Source organism: Capsicum annuum, chromosome 1 (assembly GCF_002878395.1).
Source record: "Capsicum annuum cultivar UCD-10X-F1 chromosome 1, UCD10Xv1.1, whole genome shotgun sequence".
Taxonomy (NCBI): Eukaryota; Viridiplantae; Streptophyta; class Magnoliopsida; order Solanales; family Solanaceae; genus Capsicum; species Capsicum annuum.
The window spans coordinates 9,626,561-9,636,903 of NC_061111.1; the positions used below are offsets into that span (position 1 = coordinate 9,626,561).

Sequence of the window (10,343 nt, forward strand, 5' to 3'; positions counted from 1 at the left end):
AATGAAAAGATAAAAGGAGTAAAATTGGACCTCAATTTGAAGCTTTCAAGATTTAGTATTAACCGGGTGAAGGGACGAAATCCGTGACCGAACCTCGAATTGAACCTCAATCGACTAACCCGCCTCAACTCGAACCTCGAACAACGAACCAAATCCATGGGAACATCTCAAAACTCAATTAAAACAAGACTCCACGAAGAACAAACGAATTGGTGGTTGGAATTAATATTTTTACGGTGAGATTTAAAATGAAAATTAGAAAAGGGTGGCTGTTCAATGTGGGTTTGGTTGGAATAGATCCGAAAATGCAATTCTCCGATGGGTTTCTCCGTAGCAGTGACCTAACGGTGGTCGTCGGAGTACCTGGCGGCGATTCCGGTGAAGAACTCACCAAAAATAGTCTGACCAATCTGTTTTCTCCCTCTCTTTCTTGATTTTAGTTCTCTCTCTCCTGATTTTCTCTCTTTGGTGCTCGATTTTACTCCATCTTCTCCCTTTTGATCTCTCCCTCTCACGATTTTAACTCTATCTTGATTCCCTCTCTTGTGCGTATCTATCCGTTTTTGTATGTGTTCTCCCATGTGTGGGTATATCGTGGATGAGTGATTATGTGTGTATTTTTTATCAATGAGGATTTCTCGGTGTGTTCTGTAGGGTAGTGCATATGGATTCCCTCCCTGTGTTTCAATGTGTGAATCCTGTTATAGTGATGTGTCCTAATTTTATTGGAGAGGTTATTAGAATGGGGTGTAAAGTTTGTTAGGATAGGATTAAAACAAGATAGAATTTATTAGGAATTATGTTAACGGTTGTTATTTTTTATATTTTTGTGGGGTATAATCACGTGGATGAGGGTGTATGATAACGCGAGGTAAAAAATGGATAAATTAGGCTTCGGGAGGGACAAAATTAGGTGTCTACATCATGCCCCCTTTGAATATAAACATAAAGTATTTTCAGACAAAGAAGTAGACAACGAGATAAAATTTTGTCCCGATCATTATTCAAAAAGAAAGAAACAAAGGGAAGGAGGAAAATCAAGTCTTAACTTTGGACATCATACTCATCCCCAAGGACTGAAATAAGAGGGACTATACCGAGTAGGAGAGTCGAGAGAGGTTTTGTCGAGGTCCCGGTCCGCGGCTCTGTCAATACATCAAAAATAATAATTACAAGTTAAAACATAAATGAAATTACAAAAGTCCTATCTATGCAATTTTTTTTGGACTCTTGACTTGAGTTTCATCATCCTATTCTTCAGGCGGGCTCCTGGCTTGCCATTTCCTCAACTTGTTGCTTGGCTTTTAATTTCATCACCCTGTTCTTCAGGCGGGCTCCTAACTTGCTATTTTTCAATCTGTTGACTTTCAATTTCTTTGCCTTGTTGCTTGAATTTCAACTTCTTCACCTTGTTGTTTGACTTTCAACTTCTTGACTTTGTTGCTTGACTTTCAATCTCTTAACCTTGTTACTTGACTTTCAATTTCATCATCCTATTCTTCAAGCGGGCTCTTGACTTTCCATTTCATCATTCTCTTCTTCAGGTAGGCTCCTGACTTTCAATTTAATCACCCTATTCTTTAGGTAGGCTCCTGACTTTCAATTTCATCACCCTATTCTTCAAGCGGGCTCCTGAAATTAAAAATCAAAACTAAAATGAAAATTATCCCAAATGAAGATTATGACAAAGAAAGATTTCATTCATTCATTTTTTGTTAAAAGTAATGTCCCATTTTCCAGGAGGGTCCTGAACATGAAGTAAATTCTCATTTTTCAGGAGGGTCCTAAACATGAAGTAAATTCTCATTTTTCAGGAGGGTCCTGAACATGAAGTAAATTTCCATTTTTTAGGAGGATCCTGAGCATAAAGTAAATTTCCATTTTCCAGGAGGGTCTTGAACATAAAGTAAATACTCATTTTTTAGGAGGGTCCTGAACATAAAGTAAATTTCCATTTTCCAGGAGGGTCCTGAGCAGAAAGTAAAATCCCATTTTCTAGGAGGGTCCTGAACAAAATGTAAAATCCCATTTTTCAGGAGGGTCCTGAACATAAAGTAAAATCTCATTTTCCAGAAAGGTCCTGAACATAAAGTAAAATCTCATTTTCTAGGAGGGTCCTGAACATAAAGTAAAATTTCATTTTCCAGGAGGGTTCTGAACATAAAGTAACATCCCATTTTCCAGGAGGGTCCTGAGCATAAAGTAAAATCCCATTTTCTAGGAGGGTAAAATTTCATTTTCCAGGAGAGTCCTGAGCATAAAGTAAAATTTCACGGATGTTCTTTTCCAATGCCAACTGAATTAAGTGAAGTGAATTTGCCCCTGTTTCGACAAAGAAAGTTTGTCAGTTAAAAACTTAGTGGTGGCTTGCAGCACTTGGCTTCCCAGACATCTACTCCGGTGTCTATTTCCTTCATTTTGTTTCGGATTGCTTGCAGTTGCCCTTGATTTGTCGCGTCATTGACCCAAACTCAGATTATTAAGAGTGACTCTGAAATAAACACAGTATCTCTGCTTTGCTATGCTTCTCAGATAAACCCCTTAAACCTTGGTATTTCCATGAGTTTCCAGATTTGCTTGCTGACGAAGCTTTCTGCATGCCTTATTTTGGCTCACAATCATGTTTCTTTTATGTTCTAGCATTTTGTCTTGCTTTGTACAATTGAAGAAGCTGGTAACCAGTTTTGAAACCTTTTCACATTTGTTTTGACCTGGACTTGACTCAATGACAAGAGAAAAAATGAAAATATTTTTTTTATTTGGATAACTAACTCAAGAAAAATAAAAATAAAATAAAGAGAAGAAAGAAAAGGCAATGAATGTCCCCTTTTGAAATAAAGAAACAAAAAATTTATCTAAAAATGACAGTCAACTCTAGTGATTATTCCATGCATTTTAGATTAAGCTGTCCAATCTTTCCATCCAAACTTTCTACCAATTGTTGTTGAGTTTATGGCCATGAAGCTGAGTTTCTTCTTTAGGTCAATTACATTTAAGACCTCATTCGGCTAGTGACACCTTGAAGAGTTTTCGCCAACAAGCCTCTTTTATTTTTCTCTCAGCTCACCATCGCCTTATGGTGCCCGTGAAGGTTTTCACCAATAAGAGTCTCTCATTTTTATTTCTCTCCCGATTTCTTATGTTGAGAAAAACAAGTAGTTCCCAAAATGCGTCATCATATTCATTGCATGCTTAGCCTTAACATTCTCAAAGATTGATCTTAAGGTTTTTCATTGGTTGTAACTTGACTTTTGGATAGGGTTAGAAAGAAGGGATGGCATGAGACCCAAACGACACTTGAAGTGAGGTGAAACTTACAACTTTTGGAATTGACTCAAATAATGAAGATTAACTCATGCCCCAGTTTTTTTTGACTGGGCAATTCTAAATTGTTTATTTGGTTGGACCGAGCTCAGAGTAGGGCAGCCTACGTATCTCACCCCCAAGAGAGGAGAATTAGGTCATGCGTAGTTCTGGCAGCTTGTTCTTTTGATTGATTCTGATTTCTTTGTTTTTCTCTTTTCTTGACTCTTTTTCTCTTTTTTTTCTGACTCTATTTCTTTTGACATTCTTCTCTTTTCTTTCTTTTTTGGGCATATTTTTTCTCTTTTTTTTTACACGATTTTTTTTACACTCTTCTTTTGAGCTTTGCTGACACTATCTTGATTTCAAAAGAGGTGTATGAAAGAAAATAACACTAAGGCTCAAATGGGGTACACGAAGGATGACACAATGTATGGATAGCAGAATGAATTGCCTTCGTCATATCAATCCTTGAAAATGTCAGTACACATTATCCAATATGAAAATGAAACATGAAGATCATTTGTGACACTTTCACAATACTAACTTTAACTGAGCATGCGTGCCACTACTTCTTCTGAGCTTGTCAAACATACAACTCCACCTGTGTTATAGATCCCTCACATCAACTGACCCATGCTTTCATGGAGCTGATTTTTCTGTTCCTCGGAATCACACATCCGCTATTTGACCTAATTGAGCTATATTTTTCAATTGATGACCAAGTTATTCTTGTGATTCTCAAAATAATTGCCTTATTTTCAAAAAAGGCTTGAACTTGTCACCAAATGTCTCAGCACTCTACCTATTTTCTCAAATGCTCTCTTTTTCTAACTTTAACCCTCTGATTCAATGCTCATGCTTAAACTGGATTTTAAGATCTGGCAGAAAATTTCACTAGCATGTCATATCACTAGAGTCAACATAAAATGTACTATGTAAAGAAAATAAACAAACAACTCATATTTAAAACATAGAAAAATTGGACACTTCATTTAGTTGAAACAAAAGATAGAAGGGTTTGAACATAAATGGCAAAAGGACAAAACAAGATAGATCCCAAACTACAACCCTGAAATATTTCGGACAACAGAAAATAAAACAAAATAGGCTACTAGACCTCTTCCTAGTAGGGAGAGGGGTGACTTTTCAATTGCTCAGCCTGATATCTTAGCCACTGGTTTGCATATCAGCATGACTAGAACTTTCCTCACTGTCAATGTTCTGCACCATAATTAATTTGTCTTGAATCATCTTTTCAATTTCTCTTTTCAAAGCATGACAGTCTTCAATACTGTGACCTTGAACATCAGAATGATATGCACATCGTACATTAGGATCAAAACTTCTTGAATGCGGGTCAGAAGCATACCTAAGGAGAGGAGTGATCATGCCTCGTTGTGCCAATATCTGAAATAAACTGGCATACAACTCTTCAATTGGTGTGAAACTATCTCTCAATTTTTTCCTCATTTAATTGTTTAACTTGGATCGAACATCGGACCTAGAAGAGCTTTGGTATGTTTGTGGAATTGAAGGATGATTTTGAGGAGTTGGTGTGCACCATTGTGGGTAAGGAGGGAGTTGAACATATGGTTGTGCGCAATATACTAGATATGAAGGTGGGGAAACAGAATATAATGGATTTTGGGAGTGATTATGGAGAGCTTGGGTATGAACTTGGGCTTGAGACTGATGGCAACGACGACGTCGTCTTCTTGGATGTGCCCGTTCTCTAACTACAATAGCAGTGTCATCTTTCTCATTCTTCTTCCCTCCAGGTTCCCTTAATTGATTGCAATATTGTCCCAAATATTTCACGGATTCCTCATATCTTGCTCCTTAAATTTCAACATCTCAAAGATTGGAGGAAGGTTAGAACTTGAAGGCATGCCCCAGTATTTGTATGAAACATCTTCTTTACCCGCAGGTCCTAGAGAATTTTTTATAGCATTTTCTGTAATCTTCATTTTTCCAACCATTTTCTCCAACTCTTCTGGCACACTGGACTTTTTGTTAAGAAATTTTGGTGGTCCAGTTAACTTAAAAGCAGGCTCAGGAGTATAACAATGATCACCAACATTATTAAAAATAGGTTCACTAGCAGCATGAGGATGCCCAACCGTTGGGCTAGTTAGTGTGGAAGTCCCAGTAGAGGATTGAGCAACAAGATCACAGACGACATGTGGTGTTATGAATGTGGCAGGCTTATGCTGAGGAGCTAGAGGAAAAGTGGCGGAAGTATTGAGATGCTTTTGCCTTGAAATAAATTCTGAGTCATGTTGCGGTGCATCAACAACAGTAAAAAATTGACTTTGAGATTTTGGTGAAAAACTCTAGGCATTTTTAGGATCAATAAAAGGAAATGGAGGAGGAGGCAACCCACTGGCCCAAGCTCGATGCATTTCTGTCATTTGTTGTCTTAACCTCCTAATCTCTTGCTTCAAACTCTCATTTTCCTGATTCTTTGTTTGATCCATGATGTCACTCTCTATATCTTTGTTGGACACAACTAACCCTTTGGATTTGATGTGATATGAAGGACCAGCCAGAATGCCACAAATCAACCACCTTAAACTGACTCAACAAAAAACAACAAATGTGTTAGAATTCAAAACTTTTTCAAAACCTCTTTTTCCTTTTTTTTTTTTTAAAAGATCACCGAACCCAAGAACGGCGCCTACGTATCTCAGTCCCGAGAGAGGAGAATCAGGTGTGCGTAGTTCGTAAAGTCTTGCCAAAATGGCCAATCAAACTCTTTTCTTTTTCTTGAAACTTAACAAAGAAAAGAAAATAACAAATTGTCAAAAGAATTGACGAAAATCTTTTTGAATTTTCAGCTTTAAAATTCCTATACAAAATGAAACCTACGATTATCAAAGAACAATCTTTTTGGATTTTCAATTTTGCATTCATACGTAAATAAAACTTGAAACTATTAAAGAAAAATCTTTTTGTAGTTTTCTTTTACAGATGTATATGACACCTACTCTAAATAAAGAGTGAAGAAAATCTTTTTTGAATTTTTTAGATTTTCATACAAAATAAAACCTACAAAGAAAAATCTTTTGGGGTTTCCAATTTTGAATTTCATACGAAAATGAAACTTGAAACTATTAAAGAAAATTCTTATTGTAGTTTCTTTTAAAGATATATATGGAACACTTACTCTAAATAAAGAGTAAAGAAAATCTTTTTTTGATTTTTCAAATAAGATTCAAGAAAATCTTTTTTTGATTTTTCAAATAAGATTCCCGAACCAACAATAGGCTGCCTACGTATCTCACTCCTGAAAGAGGAGAATCAGGGGTGCGTAGTTCATCCAGGTTGAACAATTAAGGATTAAAACAAACTAAGACTTGACTTGAGAGACGCGATTACAGATGGACGATGAAAATAAAATCTTTTTGGGTTTTCAATTAGACACAACATACAAAACTGACACCAATAACTATGAGAGAAAAATCTTTTTGAAATTTTCGTTATATAAAATGTACAAAACTTCTACCATTTTTTTTTTGAATTTTTCTTTTATAAAAACTCCTATGAATGAAAAATCTTTTTTAGAATTTTTAAATTGTGAATGCATGGTAAAGGAAACTCTTTTTGATGTTTTTGAGAAAATGATTGCGAAAGGTAAAAAAATCTTTTTGAATTTTGAGATTGTGAAAGAAAAATCAAAAGTCATAAAGAACTCTAAAAACTTACAAAACTCTTTTTGTTTTCTTTTCAACTCACTTTTTTCTATTTTTTTCAACTTTTCTTGCCTACGCACTTTACTTCTAACACATGTTTTTCCTAAATCAGTCCGTCAAATGACCACGTTATCCTCAAAGATGCAACATTTAGCACATAGGGATGCTTTAGAGGTGAGTCTCCTACAAAGGGCCACGTGGATCCCGCTAGATCTCAATATAATGCAAATAAACATGACCTAAAGGCTGACCTACGCTGGGGTCCACTAACAAGGTTGTTCGGGAGAGCGTATGGTCGATAGTGGATCGCTTTAGCTGTCCACCTACTCCATACAACCCAACGGCTCCCCCTCCTAAAATAAAGGTGACTCAACTATAGGTCGTGCACACACGTGTACTACGAACTTGTTGCAAAAAGAAAAACTTGGGTTATGCACATGATGCCAGATATAAAGCGGTAATACAACGTAAAAAAAACTGTAAACAAAGAGCATAGAGGCAGTCCACAATGATAAATAATAACATAAACAATAACACAAAACAACACAAATAAAATGTCTATACATCTATAGTGTCAAACTCAGCCGATACAACTCCGAAATAAGCTCAAATTCTGAAAAGGTCCCCAGCAGAGTTGCCAGAGCTGTCACACCCCTTTTTCACTCCAAAAAAAATTATGATTTTAAGTTTGAAAGGATTTTTATTATTAAAGTGACAAAATATTGAAAATTTGCTTCGAAAAAAGATTATTTACATTTTTTATTCAGAGTCGCCACTTGGCATAAATCGGGTGTGCCAAGTCACCTTTGGAAATCCTTTTCAAAACAGTTTGACTCTAGAAACTGATCCGCAAACAGAGATTCCATATAAGGAATTCTGTTAACCGAGGGGAAGGTGTTAGGCACCCCTCGATCCCGTGGTTCGACCACGATCGCTTGGTGGAGCATATCGACTAATTTGGCATCACGAATGTATAAACCACACAAAAACACATAAAACAATCAATCAAACAGACAAAAACAAAATAAATCCAAAATATAGTGTTTAGTCCAATTATACAGTCCAAAATAAAAAGGTACTGAAAAGTAAACCTACACTAATCCTAAACTACTCTCCAATGCTTTACCCGATGCCTCGGGCCTTGATCACGAGCCTCTTTTCCATACATGATACTTCGGGGCATTCCCCGAATAAATCAATGCAAATCTCTCGGGGCATTCCCCAGCCAAATGAGTACAATTTTAATTTTTGTTCGATAAAGTAGAACGAACCATCCACGCACATATTCAAACACTCAACAAATCGTTATTTCTAAATTTTCCTACCCGACCTAGTATTTGCCTACTAATTCACTCTAAAACATGATATTATCATTTTTAATGATGTCAATGTTCATTCCGAATTAAACCAACAAATAATGAATCAAATTAAACACTATTCACTTATGATCGATTTCAATTCTCAATCCCACCCCAATCTAATTTTAAATCAAGATTCAAACATACTACTATTTCCAACAATCCACAATCACTATAAACTCAATATTCATCATTCACATCACACACAATTCATAACCAACGGAATCAACAACCAATCAACACCAACAATTATTCATCACCAACGAAGATCAAACCACATACGAATATTTAATCCAACACACAGAATATCACCAACAAAGAAATGAAAAGATGAAAGGAGTAGAATTGGACCTCAATTTGAAGCTTTCAAGATTTAGTATTAACTGGGTGAAGAGACAACGGACCTCGAATTGAACAACCTCAATCGACTAACCCATCTCAACTCGAACCTCGAACGACGAACCAAATCCACGGGAACATCTCAAAGCTCAATTCGAACAAGACGCCACGAAGAACAAACGAATTGGTGGCCGGATTTAACGTTTTTCCAGGGAGATTTAAACTGAAAATGAGAAAGGGGTGGCTGTTCGATGTGGGTTTGGTCGGAATAGAGGCAGAAATGTCATTCTCTGGTGGATTTCGCCGTAACAGTGACCTAACGGTGGTCGTCAAAGTACCTAGCGGCGATTCCGGTGAAGAACTCGCCAAAAACAGTGTGACCAATCTGTAATCTCCCTCTCTTTCTCGATCTTAGCTCGCTCTCTCCTGATTTTCTCTCTCTAGTGCTCGATTTTACTCCATCTTCTCCCTCTCACGATTTTAACTCTCTCTCGATTCCCTCTCTTGTGTGTATCTATCCATTTTTGTATGTGTTCTCCCGTGTGTGGGTATATCATGGATGAGTGAATATGTGTGTATTTTTTATCAATGAGGATTTCTCGGTGTGTTCTGTGGGGTAGTGCGTATGAATTCCCTCACTGTGTTTCTTTGTGTGAATCTTGTTATGGTGATGTGTCCTAATTTCATTAGAGAGGTTGTTAGGATCGGGTGTAAAGTTGGTTAGGATAAGATTAAAACAAGATAGAATTTGTTAGGGATTATGCTAGAGATTGTTATTTTTTGTATTTTTGTGGGGTATAATTACATGGATGAGGGTGTATGATAATGCGGGGTAAAAAATGGATAAATTGGGCTTCGGGAGGGACAAAATTAGGTGTCTACAATTGACACTGCTTAGCTTCTTTATGAATTTGCTTATATTCTGATTACCCCTTAGTGAAATTTTGGCTCAGCCATTGGGTTAATCATCTGTTATTACTCTCCTCTACAACAACTACGATAATACACTCAGTATATTCTCATCAAAATGGAATTTGAAGAGAGTAAAATATACGCGATTCATACTCACGTATACTAATTAAAATATTAAAATCTGCTTATGGATGTGGACAACCAAAAGTCATTGAACCAAACTCATAATTGTCCTTTTAGTAGTAATCTATCCAAACCAAATAATGATCCCATGCAGGTCCACACGTTGACGGCAAAATTCTTGGTAATGAAAGCTCCCAATTATTGTGTTTAGTTAAATATTTAACAAGGATAATCTTATTAATTATATTTATGAATTCTTAGGCCCTCCTAAATTTATAGGTCCTATATATATTAGTTCAAACAAATCCTCTCACGAGTAGATAAAAAATGGATATGGACCAATAAATTAAGGTAACACCTTTTTTATGAATAGATTATGGATAAAGTTTTATAATTTAAAGAGATTTAGGTGAGGTATCACCAACAAGTTGGTCATTATTGGTCCTTAAAGCATCATTTTAAAAATGTGCAGCTTATAAGCTGTCAATTATTAGCAATTGACAAGTGATTACATCTGGCAATATAATACTGGATTAATTAAGATATGTTTCTTCATGCTATTAAGAACATTTTAGCAAAATACTTTATAGATTTTAGTGCTCCTTTTTCTTTT

At 36.2% G+C, this 10,343-nt stretch overlaps 1 long non-coding RNA gene across 1 annotated transcript; it reads right to left on the minus strand.

Moving 5' to 3' along the window:
- Nucleotides 1–969: 969 nt before the first annotated feature.
- Nucleotides 970–10,072, minus strand: LOC124885499. Its single transcript, XR_007042609.1, has 2 exons — nt 8,708–10,072; nt 970–1,632 (listed from the first exon to the last, which is right to left on the minus strand). It is a non-coding gene; the product is annotated as an uncharacterized LOC124885499 (long non-coding RNA).
- Between the last annotated feature and the right edge of the window lie 271 nt (nt 10,073–10,343).